Source organism: Giraffa tippelskirchi, chromosome 11 (genome assembly GCF_054371585.1).
Source record: "Giraffa tippelskirchi isolate mGirTip1 chromosome 11, T2T-mGirTip1v1.2.pri, whole genome shotgun sequence".
NCBI classification, from domain to species: Eukaryota; Metazoa; Chordata; class Mammalia; order Artiodactyla; family Giraffidae; genus Giraffa; species Giraffa tippelskirchi.
This window is the reverse complement of record NC_137285.1, coordinates 114,335,317-114,360,466: the sequence shown is the minus strand read 5'-3', so window position 1 is coordinate 114,360,466 and position 25,150 is coordinate 114,335,317. Positions and strand designations below refer to the sequence as shown.

General features: G+C 43.6%; 1 protein-coding gene and 1 long non-coding RNA gene across 13 annotated transcripts in view; one reads left to right on the top strand and one right to left on the bottom strand.

Annotated features, from left to right (window-relative positions):
• TEAD1 (TEA domain transcription factor 1) overlaps positions 1-25,150 on the top strand; it is a 267,595-nt gene that overhangs the window by 102,109 nt on the left and 140,336 nt on the right. The gene's annotated exons all lie outside the window — the stretch shown is intronic.
• LOC145526738 (uncharacterized) lies at positions 18,919-23,451 on the bottom strand. Its single transcript, XR_014069136.1, has 2 exons — positions 19,780-23,451; positions 18,919-19,360 (listed from the first exon to the last, which is right to left on the bottom strand). It is a non-coding gene; the product is annotated as an uncharacterized LOC145526738 (long non-coding RNA).

Genomic DNA, 25,150 nt, shown 5'->3' with positions numbered 1-25,150 from the left:
TTTACCCAAGCTCATGTCCATCGAGTCGATGATGCCATCCAGCCATCTCATCCTCTGCCGTCCCCTTCTCCTCCTGCCCCCAATCCTTCCCAGAATCAGGGTCTTTTCCAGTGAGTCAACTCTTTGCATGAGGTGGCCAAAGTATTGGAGTTTCAGCTTCAACATCAGTCCTTCCAATGAACACCCAGGACTGATCTCCTTTAGGATGGACTGGTTGGATCTCCTTGCAGTCCAAGGGACTCTCAAGAGTCTTCTCCAACACCACAGTTCAAAAGCATCAGTTCTTCAGTGCTCAGCTTTCTTTATAGTCCAACTCTCACATCCATACATAACCACTGGAAAAACCATAGCCTTGACTAGACGGACCTTTGTTGGCAAAGTAATGTCTCTGTTTTTTAATATGCTATCTAGGTTGGTCATAATTTTCCTTCCAAGAAGTAAGTGTCTTTTAGTTTCATGGCTGCAATCACCATCTGCAGTGATTTTGGAGCCCCCAAAAATAAAGTCTGACCCTGTTTCCACTGTTAGGGTGGGTTATAAGATCTTTGTGACAATATCTGGTTAGTGTAGATTTAACTTGCCTCTATTCTAGTTAATAATTTGTATGAGGGCTTGTCAGTTAGCTGAAAGGAGTAAGTTCTTTGTGGTGATTAAGAGCATAGGGTCAAGAGTGAGGTCTGTCTGGGTTTAGATCCTGGCTCTGCTACTTCAGTGGATATGTAACAATGGGCAAGTTAGTATTCTTGGACCTCTGTTTCCTAATCTGATAAATGAGGCAAATTCAAGTGCCCATCTTACAAATTTGATGGGAAGGTTAAGTAAGATAATGCATGAAAACGTTTTGCATGCTCAACTTACTCTTTGAGAGTAATGTTAACCTTGATAGCAAAACCAAAGACTTTATAAGAAAACTATAGACCAAAACCTTTTATGATATCAATGCAGAGATGTCCTCAACAAAATGCTTGCAAACTGAATCCTGCAACGTATAGAAAGGATTCCACACTGTGCCTAAGTGGGATCTACTCCAGGAATGCAAGGTTAGTTTAAAATTTGAAATGAGTTAATATAATACATCTCATCAATAAAGAACAAAAATCACATTATCATCTCAGTAGATGCAGGGAAAGCATTTGACAAAATCCAGCACCTCTGTGACATTTACACTCAGCAAACTGGAAATAGAAGATAACTTCTTCACTGATAAAGGGCATTTATGAAAAATCCACTGTTAACATCATACTTAGAAGACATTCTGTGTTTAAGAATTGGAAGACTTAATATAAGTAAGATGGCAGTCATCACCAAATTGATCTATGGCTTCACTGTATTCTCTATCAAAACCCCAGCTAACTTCTTTGTAGAAACTGATAAGCTAATCCTAAAGTTCATATGGAAATTCAGGAGACCCAGAAGAGACAAAACAATCTTGAAAAAGAAGATAAAAATTGGAGAACTCATACTTTTTGATTTCTTGATTTATTACAGAGCTACAATCTTAAGACAATATGGTACTAGTATCAAGTTAGGGATGCACCTCAGTGGAATCAAATCAAGAGTCCAGAAATAAACCCTCACACTTATGGCCAGTTTATTTTCAACAAATGTGTCAAGTTGATGTTAAGTGGAAAACAGTAGTCTTTTCAACAAATGGTGCTGGGACTATTGAATATACACATGCAAAGAATGAAGTGTGGATCCCTTTCTCATACACTACAATCAACTAAAAATCAATCATAGACATCAATGTAAGAACTAAAACTATAAAACTCCAGGAAAAAAAGACAAAACGTGAGACTAAATCTTTCTGACTTTGGGTTAGCCATCTTGGATATGACACTGAAAGCATACATAAAAAAAGTAAAAATAGATAATCTGATACTTCATCAAAATTATAAACTTTTGTCCTTTAATAAAAAGACAACTCAGGGAATAAGACAAAAACTTTTCAGATTATAAATCTGATAAGGGACTTGTATCTAGAATGGATAAAGAATTCTTACAACTCCAATGAAAAGACCAAAAAGAATAGGCAGATGATCTAGATAGACATTTCTTCAATGGAGAAAAACAAATGGGCAATAAGCACATGCAAAACTGCTCAACATCATTAGACATCAGAGAATTGCAGATTAAAACCACAGTGAGATACTACATTTTATCCACTAGCACAGCAATAGCCAAAAACATTGGCGGTTAAGTGTTGGCATAGGTGTTAAAAATATGAGGACCCTTATACATTCCTGAAACAAAAGAAAGGGAAATTGTTGGTTGCTCAGTCGTGTCTGACTCTTTGCGACCTCATGGACTGTAGCCCGCCAGGCTTGTCTGTCCGTGGGATTCTCCAGGCAAGAATACTGGAGTGGGTTGCCATTACCATATCCAGGGGATCTTCCTGACCCAGAGACTGAACCCGGGTCTCCCACATTGCAGGCAGATTCTTTGCTGTCTGAGCCACCAAGGGAGCCCCGTATACATTACTGGTGGAAATATAAAATGATACCACCATGCTGGAAAACTGTCTGGCAGTTCTTCAGAAGGTTCATCATGGAATTGTTATGTGACCTAGCAATTGTACTCCTAGCTATCGTATGTAAGAGAAGTGAGAACAGGTGTCCCTACAAAAACTCGTATACCAGTATTTGTAGCAACATTATTCATAATAGCCAAAAAGTACAAACATCCCAAATGCCCAAATTACACAACTGAAGGATGTGTAAATAAAGTGTGGTATATCTATACAGTGGATTATTATTTGCCAATAACAAGTACTAATATATACAATATAAATAACTCTTGAAACATTATGCTAAGTGAAAGAAGACAGTCACAAGACTACATAATGTGTGATTCCATTTGTGTGAAATGTCCAGAATAGGCCTGTCTAGAGACAGAAAGGAGATGAGTGGTTTTTTAGAGCTGGATGATTTGAGAAATGTTGTGGAGTAACTACTAATGGGTTTGGGATTTCTTTCTGAAATAATCAATATGTTCTAAATTGGTTGTGATAAGGCTTACACAACTCGGTGAGTATACTAAAAATTAATGCATTGTGCACTTTAAATGGGTGAATTGTATGTGAATTATAGCTCAGTAAAGCTGGTTTGTTTGTATATGTATATACTTAGTGTCATATGTGGCTCTTTTTGAAAGTGGTCAGTAAATATTACCTACCATTGTAATAAAACTCGCTTTCACTTTTCTAGTAGTAAAGATGAAATGAGAAGAGAATGCTGACGAAGTAGGTGGACATATCAATTACCTGAGATACTGAGTGAAAGAGAAGGTGGCTGAATCTGTGGGCAGCAGTAGGCCAGGAGCTGAACACTGAGTTTGAAAAACTAATGTAAAAGTTTTTACATTTGAAAAACTAATGTAAAAGTCACAGGTGCCTGCCTGGTACATGATAGGCATTCCAGACTGTTACATACATTGAACTTGGCTACCCTTAAAATGTGGGTGGACTTCGGATCCAGGTGTCACCAAACCAGATGTTCTTCACAAAAGAATAATCACCATTAGTGTGATACAGGCCAGGGGTTTTGTCCAGGAGTCACTAAACCAGATGTGTGTGTTTTCTTTTTAAGTTACAATAAGCATGACAAAGACCAGGGTTTTAGTTCTGGTGCTCTGTGTTTTTTCCCAGGCAGTGTCTGGGGAAACTCAGTTTCCCGCAGTCAGTCCAAGGTGAACAGCTTTGCTCTTTGCAGGCTGCCTTTGGGCCTGCGTGTTCAAACCTCTCTAGAAGACATGAGCAGAAAGCCCGGCCCTCACACTCTGCAAGTTGGTCCTGCAGAAGCTTTACATCAGCACTACAGATGCCCTGTGCTGGTCACTAGTGCATTTAGAGCTTGGAAAACACGTGCCAACTAGACAGGAGGGTTCTCTGCTAAGTTGTGTGTATTTGCTAACACGTTTCACAGTATTTTTTCCCCCAGGAATCTACCCATGGAAGGAATCTCCCATATTTCAGTGTTGGTGAAAACCAAGTGAGCTGATTTTCTGATGTTAAGGCCACACACTGGCACCTGAGGTCCCATGGTGCTGCGTGGTGGAGCAGGGACTCAGAAATCTCCCAGGTCTACATGACTGCCAAGATAGTTTGCTCTTAGTCTTACCTACGAGGCTCGACTGCCTTTTTGGAATGGACCAAGTAAGAAGAGGAAGAGGATTGAAGGCAGAGAGCTGTGAAAACACATAATGTTCTCAGGAACAGTAGGGTTCTGGCAGAGCTGGAGTGTGAGGTGCTGAGAAGGATGAATGAAGTTGAGTGGCTTATGAGCTGGGAAGGGCAGGATGAGAGATTGTGGAATAAAGGACCAGGCAATTGCTTCGGGGCACCAGAGTTCAACTTCTGTGCACAAGTATCACATTCCTGGAGCAGAGGTGCAGGAGGCAGGGATAGAAACTATTGTTTTGGGATATACAAATAGTATTAAAGGAGAGTTAAATTCTGCTTGCAATGCAGGAGACCTGGGTTCAATCCCTGGGTCTGGAAGATCCCCTGGAGAAGGAAATGGCTACCAACTCCAGTATTCTTACCTGAAGAATCCCATGGACAGAGGAGCCTGGCAGGCTACAGCCCATGGGGTTGCAAAGAGTCAGACACAACTGAGAGACTAACACTCACATGGCCCATAAGGAGGCTCCTGCAGTACTCCTGGCAGAAGGGCTTGAACTAGTTTAGAGGCTATGGGAGTGACAAGGAGGGGGCAGGGTGGGAAAGGTATTTCAGATCAGCATATTTGGGATAAGGTGTTAGAGAAGTTAGAGATCAGAAGACATGGTAGGGTTTAGTGCAAGGAAAGAGATGAAGGTGTTTCATCTGTGTGAGCAACTGTGCATTGATAGAGACAAGGAAGGTATATAACATATGGAGGGACAGGTTTTAAAGGGTAGAATAGGGGTCATGAGCTTGAGTTGTATGGAATGTGTAAGGTTTTGGGGGCTCTCCATGGAACGGGAACCAGCAGGCACTTGGCAATTCAGCATTCTGGATTGAGAACAATTTCTGGGAAATTGTTCCAGGGTTTGGAACATCTCAGAGTTTGGAACAGAAACCTTGGAGATTGTCTAGGAGACAGAGAAAAGGCAAAGAGGGAAGGAAGGTTAAGGGAGAGAACCCATTTGAAGCACTGAGTCAATATCTCAAGTCCCAACTCAACAGTCCTGTGAATATCTTCGGAAGCATGTTGTGTGTCACATGAAACCTTACAAATGCTGGACCAAGGGAGCCTGAGTTCCTGCATTTTTACTGTACTAAGTATATTGAAGTGTAGCTTTGTCCCATGGTGGTATGCTGATGGAAACACCTATGAGATTAATGCGGTGCCTAATGTGTTGACATGTTCTAATCTGTGGCTCCCTAGTGTGTTAATGGGTTGGACCCCAATCCAGTGTGGCTCCTTCCTTTTTTCTTAAAAGCCAACTCTGGTCCAAGCCCGAAGTGTGATTTCCTTCCTCCCAGTCTCCCTGAGCGTGTTGCTGAATTTCCTTTCGTAGTTTGTGAGACATCAGCCACCTGTTAACTGTAGCTCCTACAACTGAGAAACGCACAAATCTGCAGTGAATAACAAGGACCGTCTTCCAGGAACCCCTCGCAGACATGTCATGGTATGGCAGAGCATAGGGAATCAGCACCCTATCTGCTTCAGGGTGGTCTCCTGGGGCCAGCTTGAGGGCCAAGAAGACTGGAGAAAACCCAGGGGTAGTAGGTGTGACCTGTGAGAAGAAGCAGGGCCTGGCCTCTCTCTGTGTCACATCAAAGACTCACTTTTCAGTCACTTGACACCCTAATGTGAGGATGCTTCAGAGCCAGGGCTGGGCTCCTGGTGGCCTGTGCCTGGAAACTGAGGGGGACGTGTGGGCCTGCATGTGCTCTGAGCAGACCCAGTGGGAGGGGAGCACAAGCACCTCTCCCAGCTGTTCTCTTAGCATTCAGAGCTGCAAGGATCAGACAGATTAGCCCTCTCTCCTCTGTTTTCATATTGGAAGCTGCTGCCCACAGACACCCTTTCCCCAGTTCCGGTCCTGGGGGTGAGTTGGCCTGGCTTAAGCCCAGCGGCTTCTGCATGGCTGTTCCCTCCTGTCACATAGACCTGGGCTCCAGGATGCCAAGGTCATTCTCAGTTTGACCATATAACTTAGTATCCAAATTAAGACACTTTGGAGAATAAATGGAGCAGTGTTAAAGGTAACACCTGCAAACAGAAATAAGCTGGGACCTTCCCATGCATACCAGGGTATATGATCTTCTCTGTACCTGTACCAACCCTAACTTTCTTTCCCCCAGATCCCGACCCACCTGACTTTAGGTGCCAGGGACTTAAGAGATTTTTGGTCCTTGAGATTTGGGCTACAGAATGAAAACCTTAGGGGTCTCCCACGTTGGAAGACTCAGGAGATGAAAAACTTGGTAATAACCATGGGGAGCATATATCTGAAAAATCCCCTACTATCCAGAACCTTGATATGGATAGTGTGGCTATGTCCTAGTTACTTATTTTTATTCTAAGCTCTAAACTGTTGTTTTCATGTATATTCAGTCTCCTCTCACATGTCACAGAAGGTGGCCTGATGATAAACAGATAAGGAGAGAACCATCCTCTTCCAGGAGCTTACAGCCCCGTGTAGAGTCTGAAATGCAGCCACATGGTCTGACCCGGAGGTGGAGCAGGAGCCCGGGCTCTGGGCCCTGACGAGAGTGTGCGGGGAGCCAGGAGTTAGGGACTTGTTTATGCTCTGTCTGTGTGGTTTTCACAGTCACGGAGGAGGGTGGGAGGGAACCTGAGAATCTGGGCCTCTCTGAGACCAGGCCAAATGGGGATTTAGGAAAAGAAGGTGTTCCTTTTGGAGAGCAGAGGGGCGGAGTTGAGTACCCTGCCTGGTGGCTTGCTTAGCCTGCATGGGCCCATTTTTCTACCCAAAGCTGGCAGAACCTGGATCACCAAGGGCCTCAATGAAGAGGGTGTGAGGAGATTAAATGAGCTCTCCCTTGGCTGTTAATTATGTCTGCAGACCTCTGCCTTGGCCAGTGACCTGGATGGCCTGGGTTTGACCAGTCTGGAGTGAGGACTGAGGCTGTCAGATTTAGGGGGAAAGAAACACTGGGTTGCAGATAAGCAAAAAATTGTTTTTCAGATACATACACCCCATGCCCCATGCCGTAGTTGTATTTCACATGGTAACCCTGGGTTAGTAGCACCAGGCCTCATTTTGGCTTTCCAGTCAAGCATGGTGTAACCAACTGTTCACAGTGCTACCTTCATGCAGAGGATGTTCAGTGAGTGCCAGCTATGTGCTGCTTTAGGTGCTGGGCTACAGCAGTGAGCAGAATCCAGCAGGAGTTGCTGACTTCATGGAGCTTACATCTAGTGGCTGTGATAGATAATGAGGAAGGTAAGTTACTCAGTCAGATGGTACACATGGTGAAGAGGAAATTAATGCAGGAAAGGGGTTGGGAGGGTTCACACCTGAAGGAGGTGAGGGGTTGAGGGTACAGGCCAAGCAGACATTTGCACACACAGACACACTGACACGCACACACACATATACCATGGCAGAGCCCTAGTGTGCCTAGTGTGTTTAAGGAGCCTGAGGGCCAGTGTGGCTGGAGTGGATAACAAGGGGGAAATGGGGAGACAAGCCAGTGAGGTCACAGGCCCAGAGTTTGTAAAGAGCCCTGGAGGTCTCTGTAAGGATTTTGGCTTTCATTATGGGTTGGGGTGCCTGGGGGCATTAGACGGTATTGAGCAGGGTGAGGTGTGATCTGCTTAGATTTGAAGGGAGAACAGACCTAAGAACCAGCCAGGGTCCCTGACCCCCACCCCCTCCTCAGGTGTGGGCTGTGGGACTTGAGATACATGCTTGTCATTTGGAATAAAGGGATGTTGCTCCTTGGACACAGGATCTTAAGACTTCTGTTTTCTTAACTTTGGTTAATTTTCTTCCTTATTTGAATGGAATGTTCCTTGTGAAGAAGTGGAGAGATATGTAGTCATTACCTCTACATAATAAGATAAGTAGTCCCTCTTTGCCAAGCACCGTGTGATGTACCTGGTTTGAGGGACCAGACCTTCATGTCACCTATTAAACTTGAGAGAAAAGGTTAGTGACTTGCTGGTTATCCCTTATATATCTGGAGTTTTCAGACCCCAAATGATAACTCAGTAAAAGTATGTCAGTTTTTTGTTGGTATGGGAGGAAGTTGTTTTCCTTTGTATTAATTAATTAATTAATTTTTGTTTGAGAGCTGAAGGGCTTGAAAGCATGTCTTTTGTTTCTAGTCTTTGAAGAGTCACACAGTCTGACTTAGAATTTTTGAACTTCACTAGAATGTGAAAGCAATATGCCTTCAGTAGAAACCATGCATCAAATTTTATATTTTGATTTTTTTCCTGGCTGGCAGTGGGCATTATGATACACTCTCATGATGCCGGGCAGCATTAGCAGCCAGCTCTAAATCAGCCATCATGAGGGTGAACAACAGATACACTTAGAACCATCCTGTACCCTTACAACCAGTGCGTTTTTCACTTTCAATATAGCATTCAATCCATTACATGAGATGTGAAACACTGTTATGAAAGAGGCTTTGTATTACATGAGTTTGCCCAACTGTAGGCTAATGTAAGTGTTCTGAGCATGTGTAAGGTAGGCTAGGCTAAGCTGTGATGTTCACTAGGTTAGATGTGTCAAATTAATCTTCCACAGTGCTATCTTCAACTTATGATGGACTTATTAGGAGGTAACTCAATTGTAAGTCAGGAAAGATCTGTGTTATAGAACTTCTCTGCTTTACCTCACTGAAGCAGTCTAATTTTTTAAGCTAACATATTTCACATTTCCAGTTAAAGAATGTAAAAACTAAGGAATATATGCATTTTCTTTTATAAAATAATTCTTTGGAGAAAAATACTGAGGCTATGAAAGCGTGGCTTTTTGGTCAGTAGGATTATTTTAAATGTCAGCCAGAATTCATGATGAGAGTTATAATTTTTTTTTTTGAGAGTTATAATTTTAAAAGGAGTGGCACGTATTTTCCAAACATCCTTGACAGGCCTGTTGTCTTAGAGATGGCACACTGGTAAATTAGCTTTGGTAAATAACGTTATTAATAAGTATTTACATTTTCACATATTTCTGTAAAATTTGAGAAAATGCAAAAATGAAACAATTAAAAAAATGTATAATGCAGACATTCTGAATGTGAAAATGGTCTGTTTTGCCAGAGTTGTGAAAAATGTATTAAGACTGAATCAGTATTTAAGCAAACTTTTTCAAGGGACTGTCCTGTGCTGGTTTATATGCTGGGCATTAAGAATGCAGAATTGCTGGGGTGACCACTAAAACAAAACAAAATCATGGGATGAAGTGTCGTATGTTTTAAACAGAGGTATATACGTTGTGGAATTAGAGAAGTGGGTTTTTTTTTTTTTTTTTTTTTTGCCATGTTGTGTGTCTTGCAGGATCTTAGCTCCCCAGCAAGAGATTGAATTAAACCTGGGGTCCCAGAAGTGAAAGTGCTGAGTCCTAACTACTGGACCTCCAAAGAATTCCCGAGAAGTGGACATTTTAGATTAAGCCTTTTCTAGTAACTTCAGCTGTTTTCTTAAGCAGGGACTGAAATTCACTGTAAACCACTTTAATGTAGTTGAGACCCCAACCAGGATAAATTGAGATTTTTCCCACCTCACTTTAGAATTACAAGGTAGAAGTGCATTCATTTTAGAGTTAGGAAGATATAGCATCACCACTTCTAGCTGGTTGACTTTGATTTCTTTAAGTTTTAGTTTCCTTTCTGTAAAATGGGATTAATGAAACCTACCTTGTGAAGTCGTTGTGCCGATTAAATGAGGCGACTCCCATGAGTTCCTTGGACAGTATTGGCACATAGTAAGCTTTCATGCGTGGTGGCCCATGTCATCCTTATTCGCACTGCTTTTATTGTTTCCTAATGCAGGCTGTACATTGCAGACTTTATATTATTTAATGATTTCCAAGGCCACCCAGCTTCAAGTTGGGGGTGGGCAGCTAGAGTCTCCTGAATGCCTTGAGAGAAGAGAGCATAGACAGGAGGGAGTTTGGTTCAGGAATAAGTGGGAGGTGGACACCCAGGGTCCTGGTGAATGTGCCATTACACTTGACATCACCCTCCAGATGGCTGTTCAGCCAGGTTGATAATTAGCTTCAGCAGATGCAAGCTGGGAGGCTCCTGGCTGCTTCTTTACAATGGGGATATGTGGCAAGAGGAGGATGTGGTGGCGGAGGCCTGAGCATGGCTGGGGTGTGCAGCCAGGCTCAGCTGGGCCGGGAGAGGCATGGCCACGAGTTGGGCCCACCTGGGTCTCAGCTGGTGCACAGACACTGCCCCTGTGGGTGGCTGTGGCCCCCAGCTGCTTTGCTGTCTCCTGCGGGCCAGGGCTGTGCAAGTCTCTGCTCTGTTATTTAAATCCATCATTCTGGTGACTGCCTGCAGCCTAAGCAGAGGCAGTGCGCGCGCGCTACAGGTCTCAGCACATTGCCTCTGGGGGGTCTTGTCGGGTAGCTGGGTGCAGAGGCCAGCACTGCGGCCCCCTGTGTCAGTCTTGACCCTCCCAAGGTAGTCGATGAGTCTGGACCCAGTGTGGGGGCCCTGCTGTCCTTACAGTGCTACTGCCTTCTATACTCCCCCCACCAGCCCCCACCATGTCTTCAGTGGACTTTTCTGGAGTTTTGTTTCCTGCCAGCCTGGTGGGGGACTGTGACACTTGAGATTGTCCGTCAAGAAAATACGGACTCAGTCAGTCAGGTTAAGTGACCTTGGGAAAGTCATTGTAGTCCCTCTATTCAGGGAAAGTCATTGTAGTCCCTCTATTCATAGGCAGTGTACTTTTTTGAGGGCTGTTCACGTATCTTCATCTCCATGTCCCTTGGTGGTAATAGGTACTAAGCAAACGGTAACTTAACTTTGAAGAATGGAGATGACGTTACCTGCATCCCTCAGTTGTGCTGAGGAGAGACAAGTTTTGCAGTTCTGTTAATCTGTGGCAACAGAGATTTCCCCAGATTCTGCTCCTCCCTTATCCCTAGTGTCAAAGAATCTCAAACACTCAGGATGTAAAAGGAAGCCTATTTGCATGTTTTCATTGATTGATTCAACTTTTATTGACTTTACCAATGGATCATAACACATCTCTTCAGAGAAGGTATAGAAATAACCAGAAAAGCACATGAAAAGATGCTCAATATAATTAGCCAGTGAAGTGAAGTCATTCAGTCGTGTCCGACTCTTTACGACCCCATGGACTGTAGCCCACTAGGCTCCTCCGTCTGTGGAATTCTCCAGGCAGGAATACTGGGGTGGGTTGCCATTCCCATCTCCAAGGGATCTTCCCAACCCAGGGATCGAACCCAGGTCTCCTGCATTGCAGGCAGATCCTTTTCCATCTGAGCCACCAGGGAAGCCCAGCTACCCATTAGGGAAATAAGAATTGAAACCACAATGAGCTACCCCTTCACACCCGATAAGCTGACTGCAGTTGAAATGACTAACAAGTGTTGTTGAGGATGGGATACCATCCTCAGACACTGCTGATGGGGATGTAAAATGGTCCAGGCTCTGGAAAATAGGCGGACCATTCCTCAAAAGGAGAAACCTAGAGTAATCCACTTTTAGGGAAAACATGTCCACACAAAGACTTGCATGCAAGTATTCATAGCAGCATTCTTCTTATAGGCTATGTATGAATACCTGGTTTCTGTTACAGACTGGGTGTCGGAACATCCTGTGGAAAAGACCTTCAACGGTTGGCTGCTCTCCTCCTGGGTCTGTCATGTGTGGCTCATGCCTAGGAAATACCTAGCTTAGCCTTTCATCATTTTTGATGTTCAGAGAACTGCCCAAGTTTGGTCTGTGTTTAAGAACACAGATTCAGAGTATCTTTTTGGGCTTCTGTAGAAATCCTTATCAGCTGAAGCTATCTAGTCTTTCAGACTTTGGTCTCCCACATTCCTCGTCATCGGCATGGGATAACCCCTTTTTGTTATGATGTGAGTTGCTCTCAACACTTTGAAGGTGAATTCCTGGTCTGATAGAAGATTCTGGCAGTAATGGGATATCTCTGAAAGGCACTGATAAGGCCCTTGTCAGTTTCAAGAGTGGGCAGGTCCTCCTTGTAGAGGTTTCTAGTGACAGAGACACCCGATCAGCAGGCTTTTTCCTGGCTGCAATCAATGATGGGTGGGTGTGGGAGTGGAGCACGTTAGATATGTCTACGGAGATTGGGAGTCAGTGAGTGTCGGCCTCCAGGAGAGGGCTTCCGCTGTGAGACTTGGGGGCAATTTAAGCTGGTTTTCTACGCAGTTATTTTCTTGCCTTTGAGATATGTTATTTTTTAAATAAAATTATAATGGAATATGGGGGAAATGCTTTCTTAATAGTAGGCAGAATAAAGCTAGATGACTGTAGGGAGACAGAAAAAAGCACAAGGCAAGCAGCCTTATTTATTTGGACAACATAGGTGAAATGTTTATTGTATACAAAGCAAGTTAGACTGAAACTTGTGCATGAATTATAGTGTATAATTACAGAAATCTAAAGATAGAGGAATGACAAAATGATAACATTGTTCTGCCAAAGGAACAATGTCCACTAGGAGCACCTTTAGTGGGAGACCGGACTTCAGGAAGATGGGCGCCGGGCAAGTGCTCAGGACACTCCTCTGTGTTCATGGGGACACTTTGAGATCACCTCACTGATTAGGAGGTTGTTTGGTGAGTCCAGAAATAGGACAGAAGTGAGTGAGTGTTTTTGCAGGAGTTTTCCATCGAGCTTTGGGTGATGGATAAATAGCACCTCTCTGCGCTAGGGGATTTTCTCTCTAGGCAGCTGTCTGAACTCTCAAATGCTTTTTGTGGGGATATTTCTAAGGATATTATAGGAGTAATCAGAAAAGGAAAGTAAGGGGGAAAGTAGTTGTTTACCGTATAGTACCATGAAAAAAGTTTGCATAGATGTCAAAATAGAGGTAAATCTGAAAACTTGTTGCTTTCTTCTTTAGTTTGCCTTCTTTGATGGAAGCCTATTTATATTCATGTCCTTGGATAGTCACTGAAATGAAAATATGGACTTGTTCTTACGACCTCCGCTTATCACTGTGTTAGAATAATGTCCTGGTTTTAGAATGGGCCTGGGTATGCCCAGCTTAGCTTATGCTTGAGCAACTCTGGGCAAGTTCCCCAGCTTCTCTTTATCTTTAAAGAGGTGCATTTACATGTAATACATATGATTACTATGAGGATTAAATGAGACATTCGTGAATCTAGTGTAATGCCAGGAACAGGGTAAATGCTAAAATGTTCCATTATATATAATTAATTATATTATAATGAAAGTTATAATTGGGAATGATATCTAGTACATACTCATTTATTGTTTCCCCTCTGATTATAATATGAGAAATGATTGAAAAAACATAAATAACTTCCCATTATTTGGAAGTTAATTTAATATTTTGTTGTGTATTTATTTTATTTTAGTTTTTTTTCTATGCCTAGAAAGTTTTGTTTTACATAACTGAACACGAGATTCACAATTTAGATTTTTAGATTTTAAATCCACAATTTTAGATTTTTTGTGATATCATGGAAAATCTATTAAGTTACTTTAAAAAATTATCTATTAATAGAATTGTAATTGTGAAACCAGTTGCCCTTTTTTTGAGCAATTAAAGCAGTTTTACCCTGCCACAAGTAGTAAATGCTCTTGAGTAATATGCCTGATTATTTCTTTAGGACAATTCCAAGAAGTGAAATGTACATGGTAAAGGGTAGATTGTTTTCTTTAAGAGCTATGGTTAAATTGCCAATTAACTGTGTCCGCCTTACTAAAAAAGTAATATGAATGCTCATTTCTCCAGTCTGCAATCAGTACCGGGTGTTTAATTTTTAAAATGTCTTTGCTATTTTGATAGAAAATATCAATTCAGTTTGTATTTTCTGTGGTTACAGGTGAGCTTAAATAATAGTATATGTTTATTATGTATTTGTATTTCTTTCATGTATTATTTATTTAGTATTTTCCTCTATTTTTCCCTTAGAGTATTTTCTTCTATATTATTTGTAGGATGTTGACCCTTTTCACATATGTTACAGATATATTGAATTTAGCATTTCACTCCTTTTTCCTTTTTTAGGGCATTTTTAGATACCCAGTGACATGGTGACCTAGACTTCGTTAGGAAAAGGACATGCAGGATGTGAAATGTGAGCCCGAAAGACCTATCCCGATGACTTGCTTACTGTTAAGCCTAGGGATTGTCTGTGATGTGGCAGGCTGGGGGGAATCTGCTGAGGGCCTAACACCTGGAGCTCATGTACTCATTGTGACCTCACTGCAGCTCTTCAGATGCTGCTCCTCACTGGCGAAGTCAGGACACAGGGAATTCCTTGAGTGTGTCCCATGTGTATCTGCAATGCTTTTCTTTAAAGAATTGGTTTTGGATCACTATCGGGGATAATGGAAGCAGACATTTCATTTTGTAGCTCTGGAGTAAAACAGCCTTGACCTTTGGTCCTCCCTAACCTACCTTAAATTTTGTTCACTTGGCTAATCTCTTGAGAAACAGGTGTGGGAAGTGCTTGGAACCAGTAGTTGACGTGTGTGATCTGCCTAGGTGATATCATGTCACTTAGTGTCCTGCGTTTGCTGTGTTGGTAAAGTGAATAACATATGTGGTTCATTTGGCAAGGGCTAAGCATGCAGTAAATGCTTGTCAATTAGTTTTCCTCTCCCCCTCCAAACCATGAGCTTTTCCAGGCTTGATATCCACCATATCCATCTCTGTATCCTCATGCATGTAACAGTCACTGTGTGATTACCTGATGGCTGAACGAATGAGGCCAAGGGCAGCAGGTTATATGGGAGCAAGTGTGTTCCAAAGAATGAGAATTGACTTTAACACAGTCTCTGTATGTCACTCGTGTGTGTCTCTGTGTGTGTGTGAGCTCAGCTGTGCCTGACTCTTTGCTACGCCATGGACTGTAGCCTGCCAGGCTCCTCTGCCCATGGAATTTTCCAGGCAAGAATACTGGAGCAGGCTGCCATTTCCATCTCCAGGGATGTTCCCCACCCAGGAATCAAACCCGTGTCTCTCATGTCTCTTGCATTGGTGGGCAGGTTTCTTACCACTAGTGCCACCTGGGAAGCCCAAGGTTTATATGCCAAGTGGTACATATGTCACTCTTATACACATATGAAAGTATTAAAAACACATACTTCATGGTGTAGGTGACTTTTGGGTAATCGGGGTGCACTGATTTGGGAGTGTCCTGTGTAAACTGGCACTTGGAATCCTCCCTTTGGGACTCATGGCAGTCCTTCTTGGGGTCAGGGCAGGAGCTGATGGGAGGCACTGATTGTTCCTGTCTGGGAGGGCCCTGGGACCTTAGGTTTCCCCCTGTGCAGAACTTCGGGGCCAGAGTGGGCCGCCAGGACTCAGCCGGGCCTGTAGTTGTTTGCACTCATGACAGAGCAGAGGTGCTCCTACGACTACCGGGAGTGCCTAAGGGGGTTTGCAGACACATAATGGGCCCTGCTGCCCTGGCTGCCGCCTCCAATACCCTCTGAGAGGCCAGGTGCTGCAACACTTCTCTGAGCAGTTACTTTTTCCCCTGAAAGGGGATGCTCATCCCCTGGTGCTTTCCCTTAATGCATCTAACAAGGAAAAGAAACTCTCTCACACTGAACAGCTGGGCCCGCTCCGTCCCTAGAGCAGATTTGGGCTTGCAGCAGCCCTGCCAAAGAAGTTATCAGTTTACTAGGGCTGCCGTAGTAAAGAACTAGAAACTGAGTGGCTTAAAGTCACAGAAATAAGTATATCATTTCCTAGATTGGAGGCGGGAAGTGTGAAATCAAGGCGGCATGGCCACGCTCTCTCTCGAGGCTCTAGGGGAAGGGCTGGTCCACTCCTTCCTCTAAGCTTCTGGTGTGGCCATTAGCCCTTGGTTTTCCTTACTGCATGCACTCTCCAGTCTTTGCCTCCATTGTCACATAATGTTTGGTCCACGTGTGTCTTTGCACAACCTTCTTATAAGCACAATCATCACATTGCCTTCAAGACTGACCCTACTCTAGTATGTCATCAAATAACTACTAATAACTACTAATAACATCACATAACTAATCATTACATCTGTAATGATCCTGTTTTCAAATAAGGTCAGCTTCTGAGGTACCGAGGGTTAGAATTTAAGCATATCTTTTTGGGAGTGGGACAGAATTCAATCCATGACACTCATGTGGTATACAAAGGGCGCAGGATTATAGAGGATTAGTATTTCGGCCACGTCCTCGATTATGAAGTCCTAGGGCCTGGATTGTAACCCAGGTCAGTCTGACCCCAAAGCCAGTTAATTCTCTTTCCAGTAACCGTTGTTGTGTCAGAATCACTTGGAGAATTAATAAAAAAACACGGGAGGCCTAGGCTCTACGGAGCTGCTCCATCAGCTGTGCTCCATGGACTGGGGGCACCCCATCACCTGGGAGCTGGGCGGAAGTGCAGGTTGGTGAAGCTCCTGCCTAGTATACTGCTTCTCCATACTGTGTATTGAGATCACTTGAGAAACTTTGAAACAAAGAAAAACAATGACAGCAGCCTCACCCCAAGCCTGCTGAATCAGATCTCTGAGGAGATGGCCGGCATTGTTTTTCTCAAAAGCTCACCCACCATTCTGATTCACGGTCAGAGTCTAGAACCACTGGGGGCCTGTAGGGGCTCGTTGCTGGAAGAGTATGTAGACTTTTCAGTACTAAGGATGAGAATTCTGTCTGCACAGGATCGCCTTTTTATTTCTACAAAGTACAGAAAATGGGGGGGGAAATATTTCAGGCAGGACAGAGTATTTGAGCAAGGAGGATCACACGGCACTTCTTTTCTGGCTTTATCTCTTACAAAGTACTCACCATAGAGTGGAAACCTGTTTATCAAGACTGGGGGCTTGGGGGAGCATAAACAGTGCAATGGAGATAGCACACAGCAGGCCCTGTAGGGAGAACCCAGCATGGTTTATCTCACTGACTTTGTCATTTATAGAGAAACCTTCGTATTACCTTGGAGTATAAGGAAATGTTACTGGGAGTTTTGTCTTCTCCAGGGTCTGGGATTGTGTATCTTGTCTTCACTTGCCTACTGCAAGGCACTAGCCTGCACATAGAAGGAAGTCAGTGCATTAAGGTCAGATAGATGCACGAAGAGAATTGAAACCTGTGATGAGTGTATTTATTTAAGTGTGTAATCCGAGAATGCCTTATGGTGTGTATGCCAAAAGTATAACGTTCTCATCTGTATTTACTCATTTAAACACACCTTGTATTTACAAGTTTGGCACCAGATCAGCACTGGTTTCTCTTTCTTTGGTACAAATATTGTAAAACCTTGAATGCCCTGTTTCTGTGGAAGGAACATGGACATCTGTGGAGGTGGCGATTAATGTCAGCTGTCTCAAGGCGGTGCTGTCCCACTGAGGAGGCAAGCCCCAGCACTGGTGATCTAGGTTCAGTCTGTGAATTCCTTTGCTTGTTCTCTCCTCCTCCCCTGACCTCCCCACTCAATAAAAAAAGAAAAGTCTGGCATTGTGCTTGGTGGTACCATATTAAAATGGAAAGATCAGAGTGTTTCATATCTGTCCACCCACTCAGGTGAAGTTGGAGGTGTCATACGCGGCATCTGAGCATGCACGCACTAGACCTCCTTCATCTGTGAGTGTGAAAGTTATTCAGTCGTGTCTGACTCTTTGCAGCCCCGTGGACTGTAGCCCGCCAGACTCCTTTGTCTGTGGAATTCTCCAGGCAAGAATATTGGAATGGGTAGCCATTCCCTTTTCCAGGGGATTTTCCTGACCCAGGGATTGAACGTGGGTCTCCTGCGTTGCAGGCAGATTACTTTACCATCTGAGCCACCAGGAAAGCCCCTCTTCATTTGTAGGAGAGGTAAAATCTGAATAAACAAGTGTCATGGAAAAGAGGAATAAAAATTTATCTTCTGTTTGTTTGCTTGTTTATTTACCTACCTGCCTACTTAGCTATCAAATTAGAAATGTGCCAGGCGTTAATCTAAGTGTTTTGCAAATATGAATTCATTTAAATGTCATAACAACCCCGTGACATGGATGCTCTCATTACCCTTATTTCATAGATAAGGAATCTGGGCACAGAGTGACTTAAGTGGCCCATTAACATTCACACACCTAGTTCAGGGCTATTATTTTTAAGCAATGACTATATTTCATTCTTCTTGACCTCCAACAATTATTCCGGTGACTGAATGTTTTTTATTCCCAATTGGATGTCTAGTTCTATGGCTTTTATCTCCCTAAGTCATTCTAGTTACTTTTTATGGTCATAGCTGTACTTGTGTTTTTCTCTAAGATTGGCCACCGCGGTGTGTGTGGTGTGTGTATCTGCATTTTAACACCTACTGAGAAAATCTCTTCCAGTGCTTTATAGTTATAAGTGCTTTTTCAGATGTTATCTCCCTTAGTCCAGCAACTCTGGTAAGAAGAGTTATTAATTTCCATTTATTAAATCAAGTAAGTGGCTTAGAGTGGTTAAGAGACTGGCCTGTGGCCTTAACATGATTAGTACATTGGAATTTGAATCCAAGTCCTCTTAATCCTTTGTTCTTCCATGCTAATATGCTGCTTGTAACTTGGAAAGTTCTATAGTCTCTTACTTGTTTTTCTTGACATGCTTTCCTTTTTTAACCTGGATCAACAATAGTATTTTTTAAATCCATATCCCAGGTCTATAGGGTTGAAGGTAAAAGTAGGCGGATTGAGGATGCTATCTTTCTGAAAGAAGGGAAATGATCAGATGCCACAAGGAATTCTTTTTTTTTTTCGTAGCTAAAGATTGAAAGTTTTGCAGGATTTTCCTTGATATTTTTGGACTCAGGCACCCCAGGGGAGTATGTGCATAATGCTGATAATTAAATACAGTTTCCACTATGGGAATGTTCTCACTTCTAGCTCAGCAGACCTACAAAGTTGGGTGAGAGAGGCTTTTAAGGAGAGATTTGAGGCTGGAGAACCCATTTGTTACGTAAACACCTAGGCCTGAAGATAATTACTTCTTGTTCATCCAGTAAAATACCTAGGCCTGAAGACGATTACTTCTTGTTTGTCCAGTGCTAAATAGTCCCCCTAGGAAAGGTCCTGCAGTCACCCTCGGGCAGAATGAGTGAGTCAGAGCTCTGGGTTCCAATCCAGTTCCACCACTTAGCTCTGTGATCTTGCCTAATTCACCCACACGCTACAGACCTCAGTCCAGTTGAGCGTGGCAAACTTTCATGGAGCAGCTCTGTGCCAGGCGCTGTGGTAGGTGCTGCAGATAGAAATGTAAGTTAGATAAGCTCTATGCTCTTGGAGAGCTATCAGACTATCAGGGGAGACTGCCAGGAAACATGGTGATTGTCCTGTTGTTCTTGAGACAGAACAACAGAGAGAGATAGGCCCCAGGGGCTTGGCTAGGGGGGTGGGGTGGCACATAATCCACTAGATCTGGATGTCAATCAGGGACTGTTCCCTGGTGTGCTGGTTAGATATCAGCCTTCCTCTTCTCCCTTCCTCCACCTCCACCTTCATTTCCCTAGAAGTAGCCCCCTTTGACTCCAGGACCCTGCTTAATTTGGGGACGTTAGTCGTATGATGACAGTGAACATGGCACAAGAAGGAAGAAGAGCCTCAGGAGCCATGGTCTGCTCCTCTGGGGATACTGTGGTCAGGCATCTGATGTTCCCTTACCTTAATCTGTGCCCCAGAACCACGTGCATCTCCTAGCACAGGGCTAATCTGTGCTAATCCTGTATGTATGGGCTGCTGCTGCTGCTGCTGCTAAGTCGCTTCAGTCATGTCCGACTCTGTGCGACCCCATAGACGGCAGCCCACCAGGCTCCGCCATCCCTGGGATTCTCCAGGCAAGAATACTGGAGTGGGTTGCCATTTCCTTCTCCAGTGTATGAAAGGGTAAAGTGAAAGTGAAGTTGCTCAGTCGTGTCCGACTCTTAGCGACCCCATGGACTGTAGCCTACTAGGCTCCTCCGTCCATGGGATTTTCCAGGCAAGAGTACTGGAGTGGGGTGCCATTGCCTTCTCCGTATGTATGGGCTAATCTGTGCTAATCCTGTATGTATGTCAATGTCCCACACTGGCCTTAAGAATGCCTCTCCATGGAGTCAGTTACATCTTTGTGATCTAAACAACAATGTGGTGCCTGGCACGAAGATGGTGGCTGGTAAATTCTGTTGAATATGTTGGACGGATGGGTGAATGGATGATGGATGGGGATTGCTAGATGCCCAGCGTGGAAGGAACAGTGGAAAGAGAGACCAAAATGAGAAGAGGTGCAATGCCATTGGGCAAGGACTGATAATGTTTAGCACAAGCAGGAAGGAGATGGGGTGAAAGCCGTATGAAAAACTGCCATCAGCAAAGCAAGAATGTAACTCTTTAGTTTCATAAGAAAGGACTGAGTTTATCCCAGATATGGGCTGGGTTTGACAACCTAGGCCCAGTACCTGCAGTTCTTACTGCAGTAAAAACTTCTCCAGTTCTGGCTGGTGAGTTATGTGGATGGCATGCTGTGGAGAGAAGAGGTCTCTTGGTGGGTGGAAAGGGTCCCAGCTTGGCCTACAAATCCTCTCTTTTTTGATGAATTTGGTTGTGGAGGTAGAAACTAGGGCCTTCCATTTTGTCTCATTTTTAAGAAAAGTAGTAAAGCTAGGAGGCTTTAATTAATACTCACAGTATCTTGAGTACCTGCCATAGGCAACAGACTGGATTAAATACCTTTCACTGAATTCTTGCAGGAACTTTCTGAGCTAGTTATTAGTGTCCTTATTTTGAAGACATTCAATCAGATGCCCCTAGATGTCCATGTTCAACAGCCTTGTTTCTAACGCAGGCCTCTTTGCTCCCAGTGCTTGTCAGTGGATTTTAGTGCTACCTGATTGCTGGACTTTCCTGAAGGTGTTTATGTGCATTTTTGCTGCAGAGTCCAGCTGAGAATCTCATTGTTATATTTCATCCAGAATCACAGGATGCTTTAATCCAGATTCTGTCTCAAATTATGAAGGTGGGAGGCTCACAGGCTATATTGATCAGTGTGTCTTACAAGTTAAAAAGTTGGTTTTGTTCTGGGGAGGCAGAATGGATCACACCATAACTTGGTTGAGTTTGGCATTTACTTGATGTGGATATACTTTGTGTAAGCCTAAATTAGGCAGAGGGCTGAAGCAGGCCCTCTCAGGTTGGAGTAAATAGAGGTAGTTATGCCAGCTCTCTTCCCATTTCACACTTGAGTTTAAGTATTCGTGAAGGGAACATAGAACATTGATCTTAACTGGATGCTGCTCAAAGGTCAGCCTTTTAGATGGATTGTTTCCATCTCAGGGCACCAATCTTAACCTCCAAAGATGAGACCACGTTCCAGGCATCCAGGTCAGCTTGGGATGGTATTGGAGAAGAAAATCCATCAGTGATAAGTCAGATTGCAATTAAGGGTTTTGTGGTTATTATTTATTGGGTGCTCCACAATGTGTGGAGCTTACAAATATGGAATGACTACAAATTTCATTGTTTGTTTCTGAGAAATAGCCAGTTGCTTCTTTCCCATGAGGAAGATAATCCCAAAGAAGGGGCAATGTTATCTATTCCCCTTTGAATTTATGTTTTACTTTTGTTTTCTTTAATAAAGCATGTTAAGTAAAATATATCATTTAAAGTGGTTAATGTGTTTCTCCACCCCGCTCCGCTCCCCTTCATTTGAATAGTTTAGTTTCGTCTCCGGATGGAGAGAGAGATCATTTTTATGGAAGTGCCTGGCACGTGTCAATGCTGTTGCATCTTCATTCCCCCATGCAGCTCGCTTCCCCCCGACGTACTGGTGGCCAGGTGCTGTGCACCCAGGGTGAGATGAAGAAAACGCACCCTTGTCATTTCCTCAGGCATGTGGCAGACCCAGCCGGGTCTCAGGTATTCCAGATATGAGCCATGTGCTGATGGCGCAGGCCTGGGAGCATTGCTCATGCGGAGATACAGAGGCCTGCCTGCCCTGAGCCCTTTGTTCTCCTGGTTGAAAGCAGTTAATTAGCAACTGTCTCCATAGCAACTACCTCATAGTCCAAAAACATTGTCTAGTTTTTCAGTTTAGCTTATCACACTGTTTACCTGAAGGGCTTTTCACTGCTCTCAGTCTCATTTGAGTTGGCAGTGTGCCTGTTGGAGAAGTGAATTGTCAAGATAGAAAAAAACACCATGGTATCGAGAAGCCAGGAGCCTTCTCCCTAACAGGGCCAACCCGGGCTCCGCGTTCTGCGAAAACAAAAGTTTCGAGGCCCTCACATTTTCACCTGTATTTTTTTTGTTGGCTAGAAAACTGCCATTCTCTCCACCAGTCTCCGAATTGTGAGGATTTTTTCCCCCTTTCCCCGAGAGGCTTTCTGAGCTCTTTAATATTCCCTGTTTATAGTACATTTCCATTATTAGTCATCTCGAAACCCTGGGTGTTCTCTGCCACTGTACATTCGAGGAAATTTCGCTTCCCTGAGGGTCTTGGCATTTCTGAAGGCCGCTGGATGAGGGATTACGAGTGTGCATGAGAATTAGTCAGTCCAGCTTTGTTTTTGGTTATAATGAGGAAGGCTTCTGCGTTTTACCCGTGGCTTGGGTGGTCAAGTCGATCTTGTGTGAAAGACATCTTTAGGTGCCACGTTGGTAAATAGGAAGGGGAACTATGGCTTTTCATAAGCTATGCAACAAAGATAATAAGAATTTTCATGGCTTTCGCTGATTGACTGTCTACTGTATATGCCTTCGTGCCGGGAGTTTTGGCTTTAGGGAAAGGGGAGATGAGAAGTGAAGAGAAGAGAAGCTTGTGTTGCCTGAGTGCCTGCCATGTCCCACTGAGCCGGGCCTTTCACAGAGTGGGATCTCCCAGACCCTTCCCAGCAGCCCTGCAAGCTAGCCTCAATCATCCATATTTTAAGAGCAGGATGTCAGTGTTCTAAGGAGTCTGCCCAGGACTGCAGAATGCAGACCAGGTCTGTTGCTGTATGAGGCATAATCCCATCAGGCAGCATGATGAGTGTGGGACCTCCTGTCAGGATTTGGTGGTGGGGTTTTGCCCATCCCTGGTGAAGGGGGCTGCATGAGGAGGTGTGGAGCAGCGCCCTGGAAACTTTGGCCCAAGGGACCTGGTTAAACTTTGGTGGCATACATTTATGTGTCCTTAGATCCCTGAGTTGTGTCCAGGAAAATCACAAAGCCCAGCTGTTATGGGTTTCCCAGGTGGTGCTAGTGGTAAAGAACCCACCTGCCAATGCAGGAGACATGAGACACAGGTTCGATCCCTGGGTTGGGAAGATCCCTGGATGAGGGGATGGCAACCCACTCCACTATTCTTGCCTGAAGAATCCCATGGACAGAACCCTGGCAGGCTACATTCCATAAGGTCACAAAGAATCAGACATGACGAAAGCAACTTAGCATGCACATATGCACACACCAGAGTTTAAATCAGTCTTGTTCTTTTCAAAGTATTAACCTGGAAAGACTGTGCGTTATGTGTTTCCATTCTTCAGACCCTTAAGGGACCTCTGTGGGGAAAAGTGCCTCCCAAACTTGAGACACATGGCATTTTGAGTTCAGTTCAGCAGACCACCGTCCTTGGGTATTTAACTCCTGTAACTGTGGACTGAAAAGTATGGCCTTGCCCTTGTGATATCAGTCAGACTAGCGTGGATCCACGAGGTGAGCTTCTTTTCCTTCTTTGAAAAGTTTATCATTAGACTCATATAGCAGAAAACAGTAGTCAACATAAAGGATAAGCAGGGCCGTTTGATACAATTTTTAATCATACTTATTTTGCCCAAAATGGAGATATATTCAGTGTTTTGAATGAAAGGACTACGATTCTGAACTGCAGCTGGTTGAATGCCTTAAGATGAGCAGGTGGTAAAATGGAGATGGTTTCCTGGTGGGTGTCATGTTATCTTGTGCCCAAGCCAACATTTGTGTGGTGTTCTCGTTGAAATAACATGAAATCTGAAGAAGGAGAGCACGCGCACTGTGAGCCAGAACTCTGCCCCTGCTGGAGGGGAGTCCACCTAAGGAGCAGGAGATTTTAGAGGGATAAAGGTACCCAGAAGTCTCAGAGTAGATAGTGAGCATGTGAGTTGGCAGTGCTATGTGAGTTTTGTTGACTGTGAGATTATAGCAAGTTTATAATTGAGGCTTCTGCAGAAATGTGTCATCTCAGGCTGTGTTGATGACCATATTAGGTCATGCTTGTAGTAAGGGCATCCTGTTTTCTTCCTGTTTTCCTTCCTTCCCTTTCTCCCTCCTATATACTCTGCTGGATACCTTTCTGTGTGTTGAGGGTCCAAGTGTGGACAGAAGAAAGCCCCCTTTAAAGAGAACGAAGACATTGTGGAGCTTGTTCAGAGGAGAACAAGCTAGAGAACGAAAAGCCACGTGCTACACAAAACCACTGAAGGCCCTACGGGATGCTTGGCCCAGCTTGGAAAAGGTTCCACAAAGACATGTTGCTGTTGTTCAGTCACTAAGTTGTGTCTGACTCTTTGTGACATGAGAGTTATCTTAAAATAAGTCTAAGATGCTCATTGGTTAAGAGGAAGCATATTGGTCCTGCAGGACCTAATTATGATGGGAGCAGTCAAATTTTGGCTCAATTATAGAAAGATTATTTTCTAATAGTCCTATGGAGGTGGACTAGGCCTCTGTTTTGGGATATATGAGTGAGAAGTGTTTAAGCATGGGTCATAGAGCAACTTTTCATCTGCCTAGGAGACAGATTCTAGTAGTAAAGGAAGATATGTATCACAATGAAACATGACTCCTTTAAATTATTTATGTATCTCTTTGGGGAGATAACTGAATATGATCAATTTCAAAATGTTAGGACATTTGTAACTGTAGTTTATGAAAGGAGCAGTTTTTACTGCAGGCAATCCTTTCCTTTAGAATCACAGCACAGATTCAATTCACTGTAGTTGTTTTGGCATAATTATATATTGTGGGTGTCTAATTCCCTTTTGAGTCTAAAATTAAAGATCATGTAGTAATGTATATCCTGGCCATTATAAAAATGTTGCAG